Source organism: Pseudopodoces humilis, chromosome 10, assembly GCF_049639895.1.
Source record: "Pseudopodoces humilis isolate 2021_Gansu_Grassland_sample_001 chromosome 10, ASM4963989v1, whole genome shotgun sequence".
NCBI lineage: Eukaryota > Metazoa > Chordata > Aves > Passeriformes > Paridae > Pseudopodoces > Pseudopodoces humilis.
The window spans coordinates 4,796,000-4,816,869 of NC_142209.1; the positions used below are offsets into that span (position 1 = coordinate 4,796,000).

The 20,870-nt window shown below is 39.2% G+C and overlaps 1 long non-coding RNA gene across 1 annotated transcript in view; it reads right to left on the reverse strand.

Moving 5' to 3' along the window:
* The window catches only part of LOC148183655 (uncharacterized), a 31,855-nt gene extending 11,905 nt beyond the window's left edge, over window positions 1-19,950 (reverse strand). Inside the window, exon 1 of the long non-coding RNA XR_015773396.1 lies at window positions 19,739-19,950. This is a non-coding gene — a long non-coding RNA (uncharacterized LOC148183655). The remainder of the gene's footprint in view (window positions 1-19,738) is intronic.
* Window positions 19,951-20,870: the final 920 nt, after the last annotated feature.

A 20,870-nucleotide genomic window follows, 5' to 3' on the forward strand; every position in this document is an offset into this window, starting at 1 on the left:
ACCCACCAAGAGGCGTGTGTAGCTCTTGCTACACTGCCCAGAGGGATCTCACTGATTGGGCTCTAGTAACTAGAATACAAGCAGGAGAATTTGAAAAGGGATCAGAGAAGTGGTGGGCCATCTACTCAAAAGAAGTCAATCCCTTGTATTATTGTTATCATCCAAACGAACCTACGCCTTTTGTAGCAAATATAGTAGCTGGGTTGTGCAGACGGTGGCTCCAGAAATTAGGGTGTTATACCCCTTTAATAAAGCATAAAAGTTGGGAAAAATACATACAAAGAATTAATAAAAGAGGAAATAATTCCCCTCCTGAAGAGTACTCTTGCTGTCAAGAAGATGGTACACCCCGTGTCCCGAGGCAACCGGGTCGACGAGGGAGGCAGAGGAGTAAAAAACCGTGGAGGGAAGCATTCCAATATACATGGGACCAAAGGGTCATGGTTCTGGAAATGCCACAAGAGTGGGAATGAGACAACCCAGCGAAGTAATTTCTGGGGAATCCAAATTGACACCTCACAAAAGAAAAGCCTCTATTATAGTAGGGGAAGCCAATGCTTATTAAAGAAGTCAGTAACAGTTATAATCTTAATTAGCACATTTAATATTAGTGCAAGTAAGACTCACGAGCCCTTCAATTGGTCCTTAATCCGATGGGAAGACCAGGTCGTTATCCAATCACAGATCACCTCTGAAGCCCCTAGCTTTCAAGTTACACTAGACTCTCTCATTGAGTGGAAGGGTACTAGTTATAAACCGCCTGGGTATAAGGTACTATATATGTGCCCAGCTTCTAATCCAAGCAGAGGATATTGTAATTACCCTGGCGAATTTTATTGTAAATATTGGGGCTGTGAGACAATTTCCATGGGGTGGAAGGTACAGAACCCAGATAAGTATCTAAAGGTTGAAAGGGGTCCACACGGATGCATAAAGCCCTGGATAGGTCCCTCGGGGGCAGTAACATATGTTGGAACTTGCAAATTTCACTACATCAATATAACACAATCCCAAGACCCTGGGTGGTTATTAGGACGAACCTGGGGTCTCAGGGTGTGGGAACCTGGAAGGGATAGGGGAGTGCACATTCTTATAAAGAAAGAAGTAGTTCCCCATGATTCGGGATTTGTTGGACCGAATCCAGTGGTGTGGGGAGCAGTAGACCCCAACGTAAGGAATCAAAATAACCATTCAGAAAAACTAGAAAATAGCACCCAAATAACAATCACGATAGGGACATCCCAAGAATATGGAAACAAGGCTCTTTGGAAAATTTTGCAAGCTACCTTTAAAGTGTTAAATGACACACACCCAAATTTAACTAGAGAATGTTGGTTATGCTATAACATTAACCCACCCTTTTATGAGGCCGTAGGCTCCATAGCAGAACCAAAAAGAGCAAACGGCACTAATCCTGCCGCCTGCTCATGGAAATCAGGAAGAGAAGACACCCCAGGAATAACATTATCTCGAGTTACTGGAAAAGGAAAATGTGTGGGAAATGTGCCCCCAGATAAAATTCACTTATGTCAAACAAAACTACAGATTAATCACCCTAGTAAGCCAGCTCAGTGGCTAATTCCAGCACCTAATACTAAATGGGTTTGTAACATTTTAGGAATAACCCCATGTGTTTTTATAACAGCCTTTAATGAAACCTATGAATTTTGCATACAGGTTATAATAGTTCCCCGGATTATTTATCATTCTGAAGAATATATGTATACACAATACCGAAATTCAAAGTTGGTAAAACGAGAACCCCTCACGGCACTAACAGTAGCCGTATTGCTAGGTATAGGAGGGGCTGGATTAGGAACAGGTGTAGCATCCTTAATGAATCAGCATCAGGGATTCAGAGAGCTTAGAATTTCAGTAGATGAAGATTTAAGAAGAATTGATAAATCTATAAAAGACCTCACAGACTCCTTAGACTCGCTGGCTGAAGTAGCCTTACAAAACAGAAGGGGATTAAATCTATTATTTTTACAGCAAGGAGGCCTATGTGCAGCACTTAGAGAAGAATGTTGTGTATATGTAAATAAAAGTGGGGTAGTAAGAGAAACCATGGCTAAATTACGAGAAGGACTGGAAAAGAGAAAAAGAGAGCAAGAAATGCAACAAAGCTGGTACGAATCTTGGTTTAACTATTCTCCCTGGTTAACAACTCTAATATCTACTATAGCAGGACCGCTAATTTTATTAATCTTAGGACTTATGTTTAGACCTTGTATTTTTAACAAAATCATTAGCATTGTGAGAGGCAGGTTAGAAGCAGCTCACCTTATGCTAATACGAGCTAAATATGAAGCCTTAAATGGGGAAGAGACAAAAGATTATTTAGAGTTAAGTAAAAGAGAACTACAAAGATTTAACGAACAAAAGTGAGCAACAGAAAAAGGGGGGAATTGTAATAAATAGAGACCTTTTTGTTCGCCTAAACATGTAAGATACGATGCTTTGCAAAACTATGCTTTGTGTAATAGGGATGAGGTTGAAGGCTGCTGCTGACATCTGTATAATTATGAGAACAGCCTTGCAAGCTCTCTTGAATTCCAGAAAGTTAAGCCACTCAGATAAGCCTTAAAAGGAGAACAGTGAGGAAAGGTCAAAAGAGGAAGACTCCTGATCTTCATCCTACGACCACCAGAAGGCAAAAAGCGACCACCAGTGACCGGAGGCACATGCGCAGAGACACCCGAGAAAGGACACGTAACCCGGAAGCCGGACCACTTAAAAGGGAGAACACGGAAATCGGACGTGCGGCAGCCGAAGGAGTAGAGACTCCCCTGCCGCCCAGCGCTGATTTTTTGCTTATTGCTTGCTTGCTGTAATTAATAAACTTTTTACCATATCACTCTCTTGAGTGCGTTTATAACAATGCACATCTCAATTTAGTGTACAAATCTATGTAACTGTATTCAGAGAATAGAAACATAAAAAACTAAGAGAACAATTATGATGCTCAGACAAATTCAGAATTTCTAATATAGGGAAGGAGGGGTAGGCACAGACAGTCTCCACCTGACAAGTGTTCAGATGACACAGAGCCCAGAATAGCTGTTAAGCTGCAGTCAAAACTGTTATCTCTAGGTAACTGGGTGAAATCCAGCAGGGAACAAAGGCAGAGGTATTCAAGTTTCAAGCATTCCTTTCCAACTTCCTTCAGAAACATCACAGGACCATATTTTAGACTGAACCTCTTGTGCTTTACCATTGTATTTTTGCCTCACTGAAATATCCTTCTTCCTAGATTAATATTTTCTGCTTATCATTCATCCCAATGACAACCTAAATCACAATCATCCTGTAAATAATGTTTAATATTTGATGTAATTTAAAAATTCAAGTATAAATCACCTGCATAAATTAACTTCTGAAGTATCTTTTACAGCAGTCTGTATTTGGCTGCGGATTTGTAGTCCTCTCTGCTTTCCCAGAGTTTCTTTATCCCAGTGTGCCATGATGATTAGTCATGTCAATTAGTGACATTGTCTTTGTGGGTAAATTCTTGGCGTTTTCCTATAATGCACATTCTTCCACCTTAGTAATTTTTATTTCCTTTCAAGATCTCTCACTGACAACATCTCATTGTGCTCATTTATTTACTTAACTGGCATTCACATAACTTTCAGTACAGTGATCTATTCATGTTATTGATTTTTATTAGGCTGCATTGCTCTATCTGTTGTAAGCATTGATTTGAACACCTGGACACAACCTTGAAAGTTTTCAGTTTACAGACTACCAACTCCTTCCTGCATTTTCTTCCCACTAATTCAAAAATTTTCATTTTACTGTAATATAAAGACAACTGTCACAAGCCACAGGCCTTTACTGTTTCAGTCACACTTCTAGCATTCCAACACCCATAAATATTGGTTTTCTAATGCACATTCTTTAAAACTTCACTTTGTTAGTTACTTTCTTGAATTACTTTGTTTTAATTTTCTACTCCAATTCACATCAAGTAATATCTCACTCCTTGAAAAAAGCCAGTAAATTTGCCAACTATCTGTCTTTTATGAGTCCACCCTCATCAAAATAACAGGAAAACTATAGAGTATTAGGAGTTTGGTGACTCTTTTTTTTCCTCTCCAGACCTGACTGAATAGCTATTGATATTTCTCCATCAATTTCATCTCCATAAAAAATGAATCATACATATACAAAAATGATGCATAGCTACTACAGGTTCGTGACAGATCAGGACACACATAGAAGGTTATCAGCTAATACCTAGGGATAATTCTAACTCTGAAAACTGATACAAGCAATAAGTTAACACTCCTATGCAAGAGAGCTATTTGTCTGCATCTGTCAAATTGCATAAGTATGGCATTTTCCTTTTTTTTTATTTATTCATTAATTATCTTAGATCAGGTTAGAATCCTGAATTAAGATAGGATCACTGTTAAATGCACAAACACCCTGAAAGGACCAGAGAGTTAGTGCTACCAACAGTGATATAATTTAACCAAGTTCACCAGATCAGAAGAACCTTCTTTATCTTGAAAGCCCACATTAAAGAAAAGTTGCATATTACACTAAACTCTCTGTAAAACAGTTAATACAGAATCTTCCAGTGCCATTTTAGATGTGCCTCAGAAAAGAGAATGACACTTGAAATTAAATGGCAGGTGTCTTAGGCTGCAATGCAAGATATAACCAAAAGTAAGTGTTCTATTACTATCTATTAAAACCAGGTGGGGCAGTGTTCTTTTTTTCTTCCATGACCCATCCTCCCTCCAGGGGATATCTTCTGTTAATGGGCCATTGAGTCTCATTACATAACTGATAAAATTACATCATCCCACTGCAAGATGCTCCACCCAGGGGGAGGAGCCAAGCATCTAAACCCATATATCTCTAGAGACTCACAACCCCACAGCAACCTTTCTCCACTGAATTCCCAGAAGAGAGAGACTGAACCCATCTACACCACCAGACCTTCAGAAGAAAATTACTTCCTGCTATAGGATCATTACTTCAACAGAACCACATCTGTGACTCCAGGAAGACTGCAGTCACCATTTAGTTAGACTGCTACCAACACCCTAACAGAGTGTCAGGTTATATTCTGACTCTCAGCAGGCTGGGATTTTTTGTTTGGGTTTTTTTTGTTAGTTTTCTTTTTTTGTACTACTGCATTTTTATTTTAATTTTTATTTGATTTTCCTAGTAAAGGACTGTTACTCCTATTCCCATATCTTTGCCTGAAAGTCCCTTAATTTCAAGATTATAATAATTCGGAGTAAGGAGGGTAGTTTACATTTTTCCATTTCAAAGCAAGTTTCTGCCTTCCTTAACAGACACCTGTCTTTTCAAACCAAGACAGCAGGGCTCTAAGAAAAAAAATCCCTGTCTCTTACAAGCACTGAAAACCACTATTGCTTAACACAACATATCTGTTAAAACAACACAGGCTGTACTAAAGTTCACAGCACAACCTAATGTAAAACCAGGGCATTCTTTTCCCCACTCTGATATAACACAAACAGAGCAAGTAACACTTAGAAAGAGAAGCTCTTACAAGCTCACATAAATCTTTATTAGTGTATCCTTTGTATTCTGCCTCTTGTGACCCCACAACATAACTGTTCACAGCCTTCCAATCATTCAGTCAGGAAATCCTTCAGGAACTGTTTTGGTTTCCTGCTTTTTCTTTTTCTCAGGAGAGACAAAAGCCAAGCACAAATGTGGATGCTCTGTGTAAGAATAAGAAAATGACAGACTTCTCTATGCCACATGGAAACCTGCTAAAAATGAAATAACTAAACTAGACAGAAAGAACAGGTGAGAATCTTGAGCTGTGTAAAGCAAACAGGAGGAAGTTCAGCTTTGTCTCTGAAAAAAAGTGTGTGTTTTCAGCAGGTTAACAAATCCACTGAAAAGGCTTGGATGGGCTGCGATATCACTATCACATCAATCCTTGAAAACCTGAAAGGGCATTAGCACAGATAGGATGAAAGAGCCTGTGCTATTTGCGGTTCCTGTGTTTGCTCCACATAGCACAGAGTAATAAGTACGATTTTGAAACAAAACATTTTAAGAATGCTATTTCATTTTTTTCTGCAGTCTACTCTCTGTATTACCTCAGGGACATGTCATCTGAAGATTATTTTCTAGTTGTCTTTGTTGTTGTTGCCAAAAGACTTCAAAGAATGAAAAGATGCTTTTCAATGATAGGAAAGATATTCTGTGAGGGCATCGAAGGCTCACTGGCCATTCATTGTTATTCTTTCTTTGCTTTAGGTTTTACAGCCCTTCTCAGGAAGTTGCATTTGAAAGCATTTTTAGAGATACTAAATGTGCTTATGAGAGTTTTACTTTATACAAGTGAAGCCAAGAAGAAAACAGATTTTGGGGATTGTTTATGTTATAAATTTGTATTGTGATATTGGCTTTCGCAGATGAATATTATATATTAAATACTTTTTAGCTATGTATGTACTTTTTTTCTTGCTAACAAGTCTTAAGTTTAAAAGAATTTCCTAGGTACACGGCAAGGAAACCCCAGAGGGCAAGGACAGTGGGGCCCAAGCTGTTATCAAGAGAACAATAGAGGCCAAACTGTTATCAGCAGAAGATATGAAACCCAGCTGTCCTCAGGGGAAGGATGACGGGCCCGGATGGTTATCAGCAAGTGACCACTTGCAAAAGAAAGGAAACCAAACTCCAAAATAATGCTCATCAGCAAGAATAATGATGACCAGCAAAAACAGTGCTGACCAGCAGAAAATAAAAATGTTCTAAATAGGTGGAACCAGGGAGGGGACATTGTAAATACTTCTTGAAGAAGTTTGAATATGCATCAAATCCTCACAATAGGAGGGGATAAAAGGAGTGTTCCCAAGCTACCAGGGGTGTTCCTGGCAAGGCGCCAGGGCACCCGGCCGTTTTAACCCTTTGCTTTATTTCTTTTGTCTCCCAATTGTCTTTTTATTTATATTAAATTCTTTTTATAATTTATTAAGTGAATCTCGTTTTTAATAATTTTTGAGGGCTCTCGCCCGGGATAAGCACCTCACCTCTAGGACCACCGGAGATCCAGAACGGGGAAACAGGCGCGCCCCTGCTGAGTTCAGCAGACCCCGCTCCGTTTCTCCTAGCGTGGGCCAAGCGGCTGCAGGTCAAAACCCCGAGGACAAGAAGGAGAGGAATAAAGCAAAGGAAAGGGGAAAAGGCTCCCGAAAAACCGCGGTATTTTTGCTCCATAATTCTTGTGCACGAAGACCCAAAGAAGAAGACGGATTGTGAGTAATCTTTGGAGGGAGTGTGAAGCAGGGGTTGCAAGATACCCCCGGGGTTACTGGGACTGGGTCTCAGGGGAGGGGTTAGCCCCTCGGGAAAGGGAGCCCAAGGTTTTCCTGGCACAATCCACTGGGAAAACAGAGTAAAATGTGGATTCTCTAAAACTTTGTCCAGTTGAGGATTAAATCCAAGAAATTTGGACTTAAAACTGCCAAATTGAGGAATAATCCAAGAAACTTGGGATATTTGACATATTACAGTGCCCATGGGCGTATATTAACAAGTAACTGGGAAGTAAAGAGCACCTTATTGTCTTGCTGTGACTGGGTGGAGTTGAATGAACAGATGTGAGAATGCGTAAATAGGTGTGATTGTTGCGTTAAAGTTTGTGGGTTTTTTTTGGAATTGTGTTGCAAAAGAGGAAAGGTTTCCTGTGCTGTGCTGGAGTAAGAGTGAACACGGGTCGATGTTTCCACAGGGACTGGATCACGGTGGGGACACATGGAGTGATTCGCTTCCTCCCTGCAAGCTCCTGTCTTGGAGCCCCGGGGGGGGCAAACCAGAACTGGGGCTTGTAGCCCAGGAGCCGCGGGGGTGTTGTATCAAATCTGTTCTCAGTGGGTCTGGTCTCAGAGCAAAGCCAAGGTTATCTTTAGTGGAGATCTTCCCTCCGTGCCTTTCCTTCCCCCCTGGGCAACAAGAGCTGCTTGCGGGGGAGGGGTCGCTTTGGTGAGCTGGTATGTGATTCAGCGTTTGAAGTTGTTTGTTTTTTGGTTTTTTTTAGAAGTTTTTTTGTTGGTTTTTTTTTTTTTTGCCCCACTGTGGCGGCAGTGAAAGGTTTTCCTGGGAGATCGTGCTCCCAGAGCTACTCCCTGCCAAGCTATTGGGACAGAGAGGCGGGTCAGCCTCAGGAGTGCAAGGGAACTCCTGGAGCTCTGGCCTCGGGCCGAACCCTGATAAGATCAGGGCACGGAGGGTGCCCTGAGGGGATGAGTTCAGCCTATCCCTTTTGAGTAAAGTGAGGGCAGGGGCCTTCTAAGTCTTGGTGCCCCTAGATTGTTTAAATTTATTTGGAGCTCTCAAGCCGCAGAGCTGTGTTTAGGTGGCTGCAGGCAGGCTGGATTGAACCACAGATGCTGGTTCGGCTTCCCTGCTCCAGGCACAGGGGGATCAGAGGAGCTCTCAGTGACTCCCAGAACCTCCTGAAGCTGTGAAACAGGCCAGGAACATGCCCAATGGTGAGAGAGCCAGGCGAGTCCCTCTGGGACCCAGGTTTTCTATGCCGGGGTCTTATGAGGCCTTGGGCACATTAAGTTCTGTGATTCCGGGAGTAAGGACTGGTGTCAAACTGTCTCAGAGAGCTTTTTCTTAGCCAGATGTGTGAGTGAGATATGGAACAGTACTGGCGTATGGTATCAGCTCCAAACCAAGGGAGCTGCAAGTTGCAAGCCTTTGTTTTACCGGGTTCTGAGAGAATTCCATGTATGATAGTGCTGTGGGCTTCTGCAGCAGTAAGCTGTGTCGGTGATTAAAATTTGAGATTTCAGGAAGAGCAGAGAAGCTTTGGAGAGAAGCTTAGAAGAATTCCAAGAAATGCATCCTGGGAGAAAGTGGAAAAAGAAGTAAGCTCTGTTTGTTTTTTTATTGAGTGACTGCAATATTTATTTTGTAGAGAAACAAACCCATTTCTTAGTATGCCTTCCAATTTCTTTACTTTAGTGAATATCGTAGAATTTTGTCGTTGATTTTAATTTTAAAGGCAAGTTACAGTAATTTGCATAGTAGTCACTTCTTAAGGTGAAAACTTATCAGGTTGTCAATAAGTGTTAGAGCGGTTAACCCTAATGTTGTTTGTGTCCCGTGTTGATGGGCACAGCCCATGGTTCTTAACAGCAGAACCTGGTGCCAGCCTAAAAGCAAAATCCTATGGATTGTTGTAAATCTTTTTACTGCTGCTGAAAATTATTTTATCTCTCTTTTCACAATATGAAATGCTGATCATCTCTCTGATGATTTCTAAAAAGAGTTATTGTGATAGTATGTTTAGCTGAAGATCAGGCTCAGAACTGCCATGATTTCTTATTCTTTTGAATTTGCCAAGAAAGTGCACATGTCTCTAGGAGTGTTTGTGTTGTTTTGCAGCTGTGCTTATTACAGAAGCAGAAGTGGACCCAGTTAAAAGATTAGAATTAAGATTGTTGGTGTTTCGAATTGAGAAGAGAATTGTGGAGACTCTAAACTTGGTCTATTTTACTAAGTACATGTGTTTTTAGAGATGAGTCTTATTTTGTGAAAGAAGAGTTTGAAAACAATTGTAAGACTGGTTCTTGCTATAGATTGTTCATAGTATATAAGCTGCAAGTACTGTTGAAACATAAAGGTATTGTCAGAAACTTGTCCATGTATCTAAATGCCTGTAAGAATAGAAGACCTGATCATATCTTGTCATGAGAAAAGTTACACTAGAGATTATTCACATTAAGCAGCTGTGTGAGGATAGACTCCTTTGTACCTGTAGAAGAAAATTTAGAGAAGAATGATGTCTGTGTCTTCATTTCTAGCTTGACTGAAGATCTGTTCAAGGCAGTAGAAACAGTAATTGCAGGTTTGTTTTAGTTGGTAAAAGTAGCTGGCTAGCTGACTGGTCTCTGTGTCTAGCGCCTTTGATGGCTTTGGGGAGGGTCCCCAAAAGGAGGTGTTAGAATTTGTAGTTGATTCTGAAGCAAAGTAATTTGTGTAGTGGAGATTCTGGAGGGATGTGGTGTAAAGAGTGGCGAGATGATAGTGGCAGAGAGTGAGAGAGAGGTTTGCGATGCCGTTCATTAGAGTTGTAAAGATTTTTAGAAAGAGAGTGAGAAGTGTCTTGTTGGCTCCGAAGAGTGTGCACTGGCTTGTGAGGAGAAAAACTTTCAAGCGCGATTAGAGATGAGAATTGTGCCCGAACTAGGGTATGTTAGGGGCATCTGGAGCGCTGGGTTAGGAGTTGCTAGGTTTAGGTGTTGTTTTATTGCTTTTATGTAAAGCGGCTGCAGCAGGACCCGGTCCCTGTGAGTGGCGAACAGCGGGGCCCGGTGTGGCGGCTCCCGGTCCTCTCGCACCCGATGTGAAGGGTGCAGAGCGCGGTTCGTGAGGGGCGCTGCTGGAGCGGGACCCGCCGTGTCTGTGCCGGGGTCTCGAGGGGTGCGGGGTGCCGGCAGAGCTCGCCAGCCCGGCAGCGGTGCTGGGTGAGGTTTGCTGCTGAGGAGCAAGCTGGTCCAGCAGAGGAGCCCCAGACCAGAGCACTGTGGACTCCGGGCTCTGCCCCTCGGCTGTGGTGGGAGCTGAGTGTGTTTGAAAATGCCAGTCCTGTGTGTGAAGGGACGGCACAGCAGGGAAAGAGGGGACACGAGCTTTGCCCCAGGGTCAGCACGCAAGTGACAGCCTATGGGCCCCTCCCTGCAGAGCGAGCTGCTGAAACAGCCTGCTCGGCCCAGAGCTGCAGCAGCAGGAGGGGGAGAGAGAGATGGCCTGAAAAAACTGCTGTGAACGGGAAAGAAAGAACGGAACAAAGGCCAAAGAAACAGACCGGTGTATGATGAGACCAAAGCAAAAGTAGTCTAGTGCGTTAGGTTCTGAAAACCTCATCAAGGTGTTTAATTTCTTAAAATAGGATCTCTTTTTCTCTTATTTTTTTCCCTTTCTTTCTTTTACTCTTGTTGTTAAAAGGAAGGGGTTTGTTCTAAGAAACCGATAAAAGAAGTTTGTGAAGCTAAACAAGTAAATATTAACCAAAGGGTAAAAAGGTAATGAATGTAATTTATTTGAAGTCAAAACTAACCTAGCCTTTCTTGTTTAACTAATTTGAACGCACAGAAAGAGATTGGCTCCTATGTTAACTGTTAAATTTCGCTTAACCCAAGAATTTTAAAGAATACTGATGGAAAATTTTGATGTGATGTTTTCATTCTCCCTGTGTTATTAAGAAATTGTTTTCAGGTACTACTGATAATTAAGGCAGAGAAGCTGCAATCTGGACCAAAGAGTGAAGTTGGATTCACACCAATAAGATCAAAAGACCTGAGGACTGGACTGTAACACCCAAACCCAGTGATACAAACTGGACTCTTGGATAGAGGCTGGTGGTAATGAACTGAAACAATCCAAATGACCCAAGGAATGAGCTAAGAATCACGCCTAACTGAGAAGTAAGACCAAGCCTGTATCAGTAGTTTCAAGTCCTGCCTGGACAAGTTCTGGGACACTTTCGATATCCACCTTGGGAAGGAAAAATCCCACTCCAAACAGGAGGACTGGGGCTGTTTTGGTCGGGAAATCCTCGTATATTTTTGCTTTTGCCTGTGATCTGTATAAAGGAGGGGGGGAGAACCACAACTTCCATCAGTGCCACATCATATACCTTGTCTAAATCATCCCAATACGGGACATGCTATCTGGATTAAATATAAGTGTTTAAATTTGAGAATAATAGGTATTATGGTTCACAAAGTTAAGCCTCTCGTTGCAGGAAGTGTTCGGTGCCAAATCTATTAAGAATAACTTAAATGATAACTTTTTTTTACAGATGGGAAATTACTAGTGCGTGTTGAGTGGGAAGTACCTGAGGAACGGTGGGAAACTGCTGTTAAAAGGTGTCAAAAGAAATTTGCTTGGAAATTACAAAAGAGGAAGTGACAAGGAAATAGGGGGCAAGACCAGACTGACCACTACAACTCGCCACCGAGAAGAATATAAAATACCTGCTGTGAGCTGCAACCTCATAGGCAGGATTGGTGGGGGTGTAAGTCATACTGGACCCCTATTATTCCTTCTTCTGTCACTTATCCTTTTCCCTTTTGGGACACCAGCAAAACCATGTTACAAATGCTGTCAAAAGCTCTACATGGAATGACACCGGGGTTTCTTTCTTATTACCCACACCAGTATCGATAATCACTGCTATAACCCATCCAAATGAAGTACCTGTATGCTTAAAGAGAAAATATTAGACCACGGAAAATCTAGGAACAAGTAGTAACAGATTAGAAAACAACTGCCCAAAAGGAGAAAAAAAAAAAAAAAAAAAGATGGATTTGCTTCACAGTTGTTGCCAAGAGAAATAACCAAGATTTGGTAAGAGAGCAAATGGTAAGTGAAAAGATAAAGCCAACACAGCAACCTAGACCTGTATTAACCTCATGTCAGGACCTGTAAGCAAAGCTCAAACAGCAATTAAATGGAGAAAATTTCTTCATGAAGTGAGAAATACTCCTGGTAAAAAGTATAAAGTTGGTAATAAAACTTGTATATAGTAAGTTCCAGAGAAACCAACTCTGTATTAGACCCAAAGGAAAGTAAAAGAAAAAATTATGTACATGGTAATAGAACCAGATTCTCCCAGTGTAATAGTACAGGGAAAAATCCTTACTCTGGAATCCCAGAAATAGCCAAATTTTGGGGAAATATAAATCAACAGAAAAATTATTATTAGAAAGCACCAGATGTCTTATTTTGGGATATGTGAGAAAAGGGCATACCCAAAGCTCCCTTCGCAATGGAAGGGGAGTTGTACTCTGACGAGACAGAAATCAGTTGGAGGTGTTGGTTTTTGAAGTCCTGAAAAGAAATAAAAGGGAATGGTTTTGAGCACCTCAAAAATGGGGAGATGAGAAGTGGCCCCTGAATGCATATTGGAAACATTCTTGGGCACAAGATGGAAGTTGGGGATATCGAACCCCAAATTTTGCATTATGAAACTCCAAGCTGTTGGAGAAATCATAACCAATAAAACAGCTGGGGCTATGGAACTAATAGCCAGTCAGAGATGAAAAGCCAGAGCTGCAATATATCAGAGTAAGGTGGCTTTAGACTATTTATTAGCTAAAAGAAGGGGTGTTCTGTGAGAAAATTAATACATAAGATTGTTGTTTTCAATGACAATAAAAATGCCATTCTAGATATCGCCAAAGATATCAGAAAAATGGCCCATGTGCCTGTCCAAAAATGAAAATCAGTAATGACCACTAATTGGTGGGATAATGTATTGGGGATAAAGTAGTAGAAGAAGCTAAGCTTCTTCCCCTTGTAGCAGTGCTACAGCTGGTTTAATAGTTCTTCTTTGTTTAATCCCCTGTTTAATTTGGCTGATCACCAATATAGTTCAAAGCATAGCAAATGCCTATAGACCTGAAATTAGCTACATCTGGAATGGCAAAAACAAACAAACAAACAAACAAACAAAAAAAAATCATGGTATTAAGAAAACAAAATAATGTGAGAGATCTGTTAGAAGAAGCTAAATTGATTTGTGAATAAATGAACGAGTGCTAGAAGTTAGAAAACAAGAATTATTGCTCAAGCCAAATGATTTATAAAAAAAAGAAGAGGAGGGGTTTGTTATAAATTGTATTGTGATATTGGCTTTCGCAGATGAATATTATATATTAAATACTTTTTAGCTATGTATGTACTTTTTTTCTTGCTAACAAGTCTTAAGTTTAAAAGAATTTCCTAGGTACAAGGCAAGGAAACCCCAGAGGGCAAGGACAGTGGGGCCCAAGCTGTTATCAAGAGAACAATAGAGGCCAAACTGTTATCAGCAGAAGATATGAAACCCAGCTGTCCTCAGGGGAAGGATGACGGGCCCGGATGGTTATCAGCAAGTGACCACTTGGCAAAAGAAAGGAAACCAAACTCCAAAATAATGCTCATCAGCAAGAATAATGATGACCAGCAAAAATAGTGCTGACCAGCAGAAAATAAAAATGTTCTAAATAGGTGGAACCAGGGAGGGGACATTGTAAATACTTCTTGAAGAAGTTTGAATATGCATCAAATCCTCACAGTAGGAGGGGATAAAAGGAGTGTTCCCAAGCTACCAGGGGTGTTCCTGGCAAGGCGCCAGGGCACCCGGCCGTTTTAACCCTTTGCTTTATTTCTTTTGTCTCCCAATTGTCTTTTTATTTATATTAAATTCTTTTTATAATTTATTAAGTGAATCTCGTTTTTAATATTTATCACAAACAACAGAATGACTGTGACCTTACCTAAATCTGGAAATTCTTACATCAATTGCATTGGATTTTGAATTAATCTGTAAGAAAACATTGATTCCGTTATTGAGCTAAAAATAGACATACACTTCAAAAGATTTACTGGTTCCTTTTACACTGTTCACATGCTCAGATTCTACTACCTGTTTCTGTTTTTCTGTAATAGCTTGACTTTGGCGTGGATTCCCATAAGGTTATTAACTCATTCTCAACTTTCTAACTCAACTAATGTAGAAAGCAATTAATTATTAAAACAATTAATTAGCTCACAATATATGAAGTGAAATAGTGGAAATTTTGCAATGATTGAGGGAGGCTTAGAAATTTTATCTGCTAAAATTTCTTTATGATAAGCCTCAAGTGCTATTAAATATCAGTGAAGTCTCTTTGGTAAAAATCAGTGCAGTCACACACACAAAAAAGCATTCTATTTTAAAGACCATGCTATAAAATATATTAAGCAGAACTCATGTTGTGACTGAGAGACCTACAACACAAAACCAAAGAGAAAAATTCACCAACACCTGCTCACAAGTGACTGAGTTATCTGTGACCAAACCTGGTTAAACCTAGACCTATTTGCTGTGCCATTACTCACTGATGACCCCTCCTGCCCTGGGACAGTTTCTAGTGCAGCAATTCCTCCACACTGGAGGAGAGGAGAATAAAAATGAAAGTGTGTATCACCTGCTCCAACTCTGTTTCAGCTATGCTGGCCTCATTAATTCCCACTTTATTAAGTAAAAATAGAATTAGATCACTGATCTTATATAGAACAGAGAAAATTTTCTATAGATTTGTTTCACTGGATTAATTTAGATCTTTAAAACATTATATTTTTCAGTATAGCGATTCACGGAAGATTTGGAAATAAAGTTATGGGGAGGGTGAATGAAACCTTGAGATGCCAATTAAGTTCTCTGAACTCCACTGAGGTCATAGGGAATGCAGTGCAGGCTTAATCTTAACTCGGCCTGGCTCCACCATTTTTATCATTACCTATTCTCATCTTTTACATCTCTTAAAGAGGGTTGCCAGCTGCTGCATATATAGCAGTACTACATAAGTTGGTATAGGACAGAGGACATAATTCATTTAAATAAGTCCATTAATCCTTATACTTTGTCAGTTGGCACATTAAATGGGCTTGTATTCATTTTTTTCCTGTGTGAAGTAGGCATTTTAAAATCTTTCACTGTCAAACAAGCCTGTTACACAGCCAGTGCAATCTTTAATGCAGTTTATCAAACTTAATATAATAGGATTCCTTGACACAGTACACCGATGAAGAAGTGAGGTTCATTTTCAGAATGCCGAAATAAAGCAAAGATTTGGTAGCTGATATTGTTCACACTTTCTGTAACGTATAGATATATGTACCTGCAACAATTTCTACAGCTGCTCACAGATTTTGTAAAATGCAATGAAAAAGCTTACTGTAAGACCTGTTAATCACTGAAAAGTCATCTTGCAAGCTGCAGCTGAGGTCCAGCGATTCAGATATGTGGCTATAAACGATATGACAGATGAGCCATAAAAGTAGTATTAGCAACTCCTGGATTTAGGTAAAATGGTGTATTATATATCATAACTAAGAAACTGGTATGTGAAAACAATTCTTTTGTGCAATGATATGCAACTGCTCTCAGTTTCCAGAGAAAATAAGATCTTTTCAGCTCATACTGCAATAAAAACCAAACAAACTATAATTCACAAATTGGTGGTTAAGGGTTTTTTTGGGGAGAGATTAAGAAGTATTACAGATCACTGTTACCAGTACAGCAAAACTTTAAATGTTCTGTATGATAAATATTTATTGCAGGTTGTATGAGACCTGAAACTGCACTTTTTCTATTTGCCAGATGCAATTACTTGCTATGTATTAAAGCACACAAACAAAGGTACAAAACCCATTTACCCAGTGTTAAGTACATTACTTTTGACAAACAAAAATGGAATGACTGTCCAACCTCTTTCTTTCCCAAGCGCAGCATCTTCTATCTTATAACCTGAGAGTGTTATTAGAGAGATGCAATTCCAGAGCACCTCCAGAGAGAGGTGAAATTCCAGAGCACAGTTCAATCAACAGATATATTAAAATTTAAAAAGAACATAATATTACTTCAGTGTACACACTCACACAAGGATTCAGGATATTTCTCAAGTGTTGTTGTTAAAAAAGCAGAATTGCAGTGTTTTCATGGATATATTGACTTTTGTAAGAACAGACACATCGTTTTGTAACGTTCCCATCAATAGAACTTTCCACTTGTAATACAACTCATTAGGGAATGTGCAGGTTCATAAACCAGAATTTATTAAAAAAGGCAAGTGAAAAGCCACAAAGTATACAGGTGGTTCTTATATTTGTGCAGTATTTATAGTAAATCCCAGAAATGCGAAGTAAAATAGGTCATAACAGAAGCAAGTTCTTCAAATATTGGACAAAACATGAGCAGATCCATCCACCCTTCCCCCTTTCTGCAAGGTATAAGCATGGATGATCTAACCCACAGCAAACAAAAAAAAGCTTCAAATTTTTTTTTTCAAGGAACATTCCCATAGGAGAAAATGCAACTTTATCTTTTCTACCTGAAAATGAGAGAAACCAGTTTTTCCCCAGAGCAGCCTGATGATACAGCATTAGGCTGGGCCTTGAACAGGTACAAGTGGAATCTGAATGTGCCCATCTCACCTGCCAGGTGAAAAACCAAAACACTAGCAACTAGTAGAGACAGGCAAACACTGACTCTCTGAAATAACTCTGCAAATCTAACTCACCCCACTTCACTCTTCTAGACACGGCCATTGAAACACCGAAGAAATTATTGGAGAAATTTCTTTTTCTCCGAATCCCAGACTTTTTCCAGAAAGGAAACATTTTTTTCCCCAATCAGCCTTCTTTGAGAACATAGGGAGCATGTTAGATATGAGGGAAAGTGCAATATGTTTTGAGAAAATTCACAGTTTTCTAACCTACATAATGTCAGCAGAAATTTATTTGCACTGTGTATTATCAAAGGCAAAAGAAAAAATTTATTAAAAAAAGTAAACAACGAGAAATGTATTTTTGTAGAACATACAAGAAAAAAAATTTGGGAAGACAAGTAAAAATTTGGAGAAGAACCAAATGCCATTTCTAAATGTTTAAATTTTAACTGTGTCCAAGATGTTGAAGTAAGCCTTTTCTTAAGATACATGTCCCTAATGAGTATCATTTAAAAAGTCAGGGAAGAGGTTTGTTTTTTGTCAATCCTAGCTCTAAAGAATACACACAGAAAAGCACATGCATGCAGGATCCTTAATAGAAAACAAGGACAAATAAAAAAAAAAAGGCTATTCAGAATGCCTATAGTATATTTAATCCATCAAATTTATCTTATTTGTGTTTCTGTGAGCCTGAAGGAGAAGTACATTAATAGAATCTGCTGTGGGTGTGAGCTGTATTAGCTGGTTCTACTCTTACCTCCATCTTTTCTTCATTTCTCTCTATGTATGTGGGAAAAATGCAGCATTTTTCAGACTCATTCAGAAATCAACAGAAAAATTTGATGGTAGAACTGCCAAAATATCATGACTGGAATATATCACATGTCAGTGAATTTACTTTTTTTTTTTTTTTTTGGCATGAACAAGGAAAGAATCCAGAAGAAAAAAGAATTTAAAATATGTCACATCCTTCTTTTGAAAATGTCTTTTGGTCTCAGTGCTGACCACAGAGCAGCAAGGTGTCATTTATCATTCCTTCTGCAAAAAATACAGCCAACAAGTGTAACAAAGAAATGGGGTTTCAAAATTTTAAGAAAAAAGTAAGCAGAGTTAATGAGAATATAATGTCCAGGAAAACAGAAACAGAAGCTTTTTAATCTTCTAGTTTAAAGTCTTTGAATTGTCCCTTTATTTATCTCTACATATTTTCATACAAAATGAAAGAACTTGATGCTGGGAGATAGTACATGGAGTCTTGTTTTTATAGTCAGGGTATTCTGCATCAAAACAAAGAAAGAAAACAAAATAAAGAAACAAAAGGTTTTCCAATAAACTGATAATTCATTTTGTTAATTATTACAACAAAATAATAATAAAAATAAAAATAATAAATAAATTTAAAAAATAATAAAGAAGTTCAGGACTCTTTAAGAAAAACCCATATCTCAATATTAATTACTTGTACTAATAGATATGAAACATTTGCACTTAACTATGGAGTAAAATGGAACTGTTAATTCATTGCTTTTTATTTCACAGTAGAAATTATTTAGAATTATTTCTGTCATAAGAGATTCTTTGTTTCCTACAATTCTAACCAAAGACAATTAAATAATATTCTAAGGTATTTTTAAATTTCTTTCCCAATTTTGGATAAAACTATGTGGAAAAGAATGTTTTTTTTTAGTAACCAGGAATTTTCAAATGAAATAAAATGAGTATGATGTGAATCCTGTGAAAGTTCATATTGGTCCCAATTAAAAATACTAGTTAGCCTACACAAAAAGAAAAATAAATCAGAACTTCACAGAAGATAGAGAAACAAGGTGTTATCTTCTAGTTTCGATATCTATAAAACTAAACCATTGGCACCTCAGGTCTTAGTAGTAGCTCATAATTACATTTTCTTAATTTGTTGTTTTGTCCTCCAGTAGTGCCAAAGTAACCCAGCTGACCAAAAAGAAGAATTTATAAGGCAAGGTTTGTGAAGGAAGACTGGTGGCGCAATGGCTGACATCAGTCATTTATTTGTTACACAGACTCTGTAAAGACAATCAGATTTCCCTTGTTCAGATTTCCCAGAAGACAAGGTGCCTTGGGTTAGAAATACGTTCTTCACCTGAAGATGGTTTTAGCACAACAGGTTTCATTCCTGGAATTAGCAGAGTAGAGCTAACTCCTGTGTTTGCTTTGATTGCTGCTGCTCTGGAGCCATTTCAGAAAAAGTGTACCTGCTTTACCAAAAATGGAGCTGGTTTGATTTTGGGATATTCTTGGGTTTCCCTATTTCATCAGTTTTTCAAGTGTTTATTCACTTAAATCTGAAGCATCTAGCATGTTTTCCACTCTAAGCTGGTTATTTCTCTTTTATTTGATTTTCTTATCTAAATTAATAACAGCCTCTATATTATTTCCCTTAAAATTGGTCTTCAACAGTGTCTCGGTTTTGGAGACAAATTTCAGGAGAAAACACCCTGGCATGAGTGTTTCCACTGAAGGGAAAGGGATTCAGTAACTCCCTTTTTTCTGCCAATGAGAGAAATTGATACTAGAGGCTGAAAGCGAAGAACTGTTTATCAACAGAAAATAGAGGGGGGTTGGGGGTGCCCTCAAGCTACAGAAAAGGATTGAATAAATGCTAAATATGAAGTCCCAGAAACTTGCCCTCCACTCATACACACACCTACGCACAGCAGAACAAAAAGAAACTCAAAAATGCCCAGGGAAGAAAAAATAAACGGGCTCACCGTGTGGCCCAGAAAACAAAAAGGCAACTGGTCCCTTTTGTCTCCGGGAAGGGGAAGAGCAGCAGCTCGAAGCAGAGCAGATGAGAAACCTGCTGGTTTTTAACCTCTGGCGTTGTTTTTCCTCCTCACTGCAGGCGAAAATGGTGGATTTTGATATCCCCTCTTTGGCTGGCTTGGTCTTTCTCGGGGTTTGGACTGACCAGGGCCGCCCTACAGGCTCTCCGGACCGGAGAGAAAAAAAACAAAAACCAAAAAAAACCCCAAAAAGGATTTGCCAGTGAACAGCCCACAGGCCAGGGGGAGGGGAAAAAAGAAAAAAGAATAAAGAATAAAGAAAAAAAAAAACACCAAACAAACACACACACCCCACCCCCCCCCAACATCCAAAAATACCCAACAGAAGCTTTTTGCCTAAACGGGCATATACTAATCCAGTAAAAGGCAACGAAGTAACGAAGTAACAATCCACGTTAATTCGCCGACCATGCCCGGAGAGGGAGCTTGGAAACAGCCCACTCCCCGGGCTCCTGCCTTGCCACCCACTACCTCTTAAAGGTACCACAGGCATTTCTGTGCATAAAGCAGATGATCAGGGAATAAAGTGTCATCATAAACTCACCCCAAGACAAACAGATATCAACAGCTATTAACAATATAGAGAATCTCCTCTGAAGTTGGACTCAGTTATTCTTTTCTAGCCCTGCATTTGGACTCATAGCACATTCCAAACAATAAATGAACTTCACGCTACCGTCTGCAGCAGTCAGATATCAGATTCTATTTAAACACAGTAGAAAATGAAGTACAGTATCACAAGCTCAAAAAATAAGTAAATAAATAAATAAACAAACAAATAAATAAGTGAAGTAGTCACTGTATCTGAGCACTTCCTAGCAAACCATTATATAACTATATTACGTTATTGTAGTCAAGTTACTAAATAAAATGTATTTTATCCTAAAGCCCAATCAGGTTATCATACATAAACCAAAGAACATTAAGGGTCTCTCAATATTCTCTCCTTGACACTTTTTCTTAATTAGACTCCTTTTTCACTACAATTCCAGGAAAGCACTCAAAGAAAATAATCATGACATTATGAGATGAAGGGACAGGGAAATTCTGTAAATAA